We start from the raw sequence: 5,362 nt of genomic DNA on the forward strand, positions 1-5,362 counted from the left end.
TTCTCCTTACAAGGCCCGTCTTCATGTAACTGACACCGGTTTGTTGCTGCTTACAATAACGTGCACTTTGAATCATTTTAACATACTTTTTTACACATAAATGTATACTTTTCACACATTTAAACGTTACTTCTTCTGTTCTTGTGTCCCTTTCTGATGTTGGTTATATTGTTTCTGTCTTTTTCAGAACCTTAAACTGTTTTTAACCAGGACTGTAAAGCAGTCTGGGTTACATTTGTGCTTTATAAATCAAATGTGATTTAATAAAAATGTATGTCAGGCTTAACAGGGTAGGTAAACTATTCTTTACAAATTAAAAGCTGGGTATATTAAAGGTATATTATATTGATACTATAGGAGATCAAAATACCATAAAGTACAATAAGGTCACTATAAACCTACTATCAAGTATCGAAGACACACTTTAAGGCCCTGTAGGAATATTATAGGAATTGTATAATTATACCATAGGAGATAAACAAACCATTAATTACAAACAGGCCACTAAACCCACAACTGAGCACCACAGATACACTACAGGAAAATTAAAGGTATATTCTAGTGATTTTTCATCTCACATATGCACCAGTTGAAGCATTTTCTGCCCCATGTTTTGCTCATTTGAAGGTTAGCGGACAGCAGCATGTGTAATTTCCCTGTGGGTGAACCAGTGACCCCGGTCTGAGGCTGTCAGAGCAGCTGGCTCCTCCAGACCTCCAGACCAGCGGATCATGGCTGCTCTCACCACCTGCCACCAGGCACCCGAGCCCGGCTACACCCTCCGCAGCAGACCGGGTGGGTGTTCCCATTACATTTCTATATAAAAACCGTATGCATTCTGCTAATGAAGAAGCTCCTGTGCGGGTAGACGTGCAGAGGAATAAGTGTGGAGGCAGCGAGTTGTACCGTTGCAGTGTGAAGCAGCGCTGCATTGAAACAACACAGAACAGCCTTCTGCTCTGCTCGGGAACAAGTTAGAAGAAGCTCCATGCTGCGTCCAGCCGTTTCAACCAGGCGACCCAGCGAGATAAAAATAAGTTGTGTGTGGCGGGTGTCGGATCCGTCACTCACCACATGTAGTCCCGTCCAGGGTGTCCGCTGCGGCATGGGTGTCGACGGGAGGCCAGAAGCAGCGCGGCCGGCGGCAGGGCATGAAGCGGTCCGGCTGTCTGCTCCGCTCTGCCCGCTGCCCGCTGCAAGGCGCACAGCTTCACACAATGGCGAGCGAGTGGAGGAGGAGGAGAGAGGTGTCATCGAGGAGCCGCGTCAAGCTACACACGATGACTAACACGACTTCCGGTCTCAGCTTTCAAAATAAATACGGAGATGGTGAAAAATGTAAAGTCCCTGATGAAGCCCATATTGTGGAAAATAATATGCAGACTGGAGTTTTAGTTCTTTAAACATTAAATAATAAAAAAATATCTGATTGGTTGAGTTAAACCTCAGTGGGCGGAGCCAAAGAACAACAGAGCACAAGTTAGCTAGTAACTGGCAAACTTGAATGAGGAACTCAGGTCAAAATAAAAATAAAAATGGCAATAACTTCTTTTCATTAATGGCATTCATGACATTGGAAGGTCAGCAGCTAACTAACTAGCTTAACTAGATAGCTATAGGCTAATATGGCTAGTTTGAACTTGAAGGTCAGCTAGGCTAACTAGCTAACCTAGATAACTTAGTATGGATAGATTGTATTTTTTCAGTTAGTAGCAGAGCGCTAGGCTTCATAATATTAGCTTCTTACCTCTTATCTTTTTCATTCAGCTTTAATCTAACGTTACTTAGCCAGCAAAACTGTGGTTCTTTGGCTCCAGCGCCACCTCTGATAAATGTTAGCAGGACTAAAACAATAGCCTATGGTGCAATGTTTTGTTTTCAGTACGGCTACACAGTATGAAAGTGAAAATAAAGAATATGTTGGAGGAAAGAGGAATTTGTAGTACATGAAAATACAGTGTTCCTATAAGTCTTCTCCAAATATGACAAATAATACACTTTTATTTTGAAGGCAGAATCCCCCAACTTCCGGTACAGTTGTGTCACACTCTGGCTAACTTGACGCAGCTCCCGGAATGACGTTCAGAGCAGCAGACTGGGAGCACACTATCAGGAAACAAGGTGCATTATTGTACCCTTTGTCACTGGCTGGGGCTGTACCTTAGAATTAAATTAAATTAAATTACATTAAATTAAGTGTTTAATGTTTAAATACATTTTTATTTTTGTTTCATTGTAATTTATTGTATTTTAAGTTGTAGACTAACAACATACAACAATGTATTAAAACAAAATACTAGTCAAAATCAGATAAAAGAGAGAGAACAAACGAAAATGTTTTTTATTTAAGTTCTCCAAAAATCATCTGTCCAACACCCAACCAGCAGTTGACAGGCCAAAATATTTAAAACTTGACTAAACAAAGTAAAGACTCCTTACTGAGCCACAACATCCTTCATTATCAGTTTAAACTCAGCCAGAGAGATCAGCTATTTCTCAAAAAGGTTCCTAATTATTCTGTGTTTTTTACGGTCATTAAGACTTCCTAATCCACTGCTGAAGTTCCTTTAAAACGCATCTAAAACACTCTTGAGAGACAGTTTTCCATCCGTCTCAAGTTATGAAAAGTGATGTTTCCTTCAAACTGCCAAGACATGTATTTTTAAGGAGAAAGGGCGATCCAGTGAACTGTAGTGTTTATCCAGACGGCTGGAGACAGAGCGGCAGACACTTCAGGCTCCAGACGCCTGAACCGCTCCACTATCTCTGGAAAACTGTCCAGACGATTTCACGCAAACTCTTGAAATGTCGCAAAAACAAAATGCAAATTAGCCGCGTTTCCATCGGCAGCTGAGCGGAGGTGAATAAACATATTTCACTTCCACTGGAAAGACTTTCAAGAACTGAAGAGTATTGGTCAGCTTGTTGTCGTTCTCTGGTTTCAGCTCATGTCGGCCATGTTTCATGCTTTCTGAAGATGAAAACAAGTATTTCTGGAAGGTTGTTGTGATCGGATAGTTTATAAACAAACATCACAACATCATTACTTATTCAACAAATGTGTTTCGATTTCCTGCCTCATGTGAGCGTAAACACTATATGAGTTAGTACTAGTGAAGTTTGATCAAAATTTTGCTGTTTTCATTTCAGCCATTTTCATTCAATACATCATAGTTTCCATAAAAATACATGGATGCAAACCCAGCTAGTGTGACAGTTACTAGTGCTTGGGAAACTGAATTGGAGCTAGAATTAAGACATTTGCAGTCGTAATGCGACCCTAAAGCCCCGTTCACACTGCAGGCTTTCATGCTCAATTCTGAATTTCTGCTCATATCTGATTAGTTTGGATGATTCATATCTACTGTAGGATGAAACCCAAATCTGACTCCACTCTGAACTGACGACGGTGTTGAAAAGACGCAGAGAAACAGAGAAACGACAACAAAAGACATCACATCCAATTTTGCCGCTCTGGTTCTCCTGCAGGCTCGTCCTCCAGCTAACCTGCAGTGGACTCCAGTGTTCAATATTCATTTCACTCAAAGTTGTTTTCAGCACATTTTGACTCCAGTATGAACCTTCTAGTTTTGACTGAATTGAAATGTTTCCTCAAATACCAAACAAGTCGACTATTTGTCTTTCTTTCCATCGTTGTGTCTCGTTGTTCTCCATGCTAACGCTCAGCCAAGCCGCCAAAATTATGACGGTTGTTTCAGGTGAATGACGTAATTTTACTTTGAGTGTTTTGAGCGTTCAAACACAAGTCGCATGCAGGTCGCATGTGAGAGATCCGAGAATTGGAAGTTGTGAAAATGCGACGCAGCTTTTTGCTTTTCACACTGATGAGAAAACATCAGATCTGAGTCAGAATTGGGAATCTTTCAGCTGCAGTGTGAACGGAGCTTTAGTGTTCCTTTAAAGTCCCAATGAAGCTGCATTTTGAGAGCATCTTGCTTTCTTAATGTGATGTATTTCCTGTTGAAACAGGATGTTGGGGAGGGACATAACACCCTAACCCTAACCCATAACAGAGGGCGGGATCAATCAAGTATAAACCAATGGGAGATCAGTCAGGGAGAGAAAGGCAGTTTCATTTGATGGGAGGGGCAGAGGGGCGGGACTGTTCAAAAATCTCTGATGTTTTATTGGTTGGAATTTTTATTTATGCCTCCTGGTATATATGCTTATTGACTAGTTAGCTATTGTTTGTGTCTGTATATTGCACTGGATGCCAGTTTACTGTTATTGTTTTATTGTTTTGCCTTTGTCCGTCTGCTATTTGCACCACACCAAAGTACCAAGCTAAATTCCTCGTATGTGCATATGTACCTGGCAAAAATAAATCTGAATCTGGATCTGAATCTGGTGCAGCATGAGGTCACCATTCAAGATACACTGTTTTCCAGGAAGTAAAAGTAATGAGATTTTGATATAAAATTACAACAAAATAAAAGTTTTGTAAATTGTTACGTGGATATTATGACAAACTAACAAAGTGAAAAAGTCACTTCTGATTTTAGCTGGGACTGTGCGGTCCGTCCCACTCACACACACATGGGTCTGAGCCTTCGGCCCGGTGATAAAAGGTTCAACAGTGAACCGGTTTCTCTGACAGTGTGGGCTGCTGCCTCACTTCCACAAGACCCGCCTCTCCCTCTCCCTCTCTCTCTCTCATAGTAAATACCCTTCTGCTGTAACCAGGAGAAAATGTCTCATCATTATTAGTTTATTATGGATCTATTACAGAGTTTAGAGACCCGGCTCAGTTCAGTGGAGCTGCAGCAGTGTTTCCAGCCCAGCAGTCTGTTTATCCACCCGTCTGTTTTCTTCTCTAACTTCTCCTGCTGAGTGAACGACCGCAACTATGTGAAGCATTCAAGCTATTCAACATTGGACATCTTAGTCATATATCCCAGCAGCGAGGCATTCACTGTCAGCTGCACAGATTAAACTAACCATTAAATCTACTGGAGCTAACTCAGACAGAGGGAAGGAGACACGGCTGGAGCAGCTAAGCTAGCTTGGTTAGCACTGTTTGACTCCAGTCACACAGATCAATATCCAAAGGTGGAAGTAGCAAAATATACTGGAATTAAGTAGCTTTTTGTGTACTTTTTTTTCTTTTTTAAGTCTGTAATTTTACATTTACCTATGCATGTTTTGACTGAAGTAGCCGCTTCGTTTCAAATCACATCCATTAGCCTACAGAATGAAAAAATGCTAGTCTCTCCCTCAGAAACTGGTCAGTGGTAAAGTAAATCTACATCAAACCTGTGTTAGTATGTGAAGGAAACATTCAATTAATTAACTGTAACATGAAATGCTCAAATCAATCCAAGACAGCTTAACACCCATCCAG

The sequence above is a fragment of the Centroberyx gerrardi genome, chromosome 3 (assembly GCF_048128805.1).
Source record: "Centroberyx gerrardi isolate f3 chromosome 3, fCenGer3.hap1.cur.20231027, whole genome shotgun sequence".
Classification (NCBI taxonomy): Eukaryota; Metazoa; Chordata; class Actinopteri; order Beryciformes; family Berycidae; genus Centroberyx; species Centroberyx gerrardi.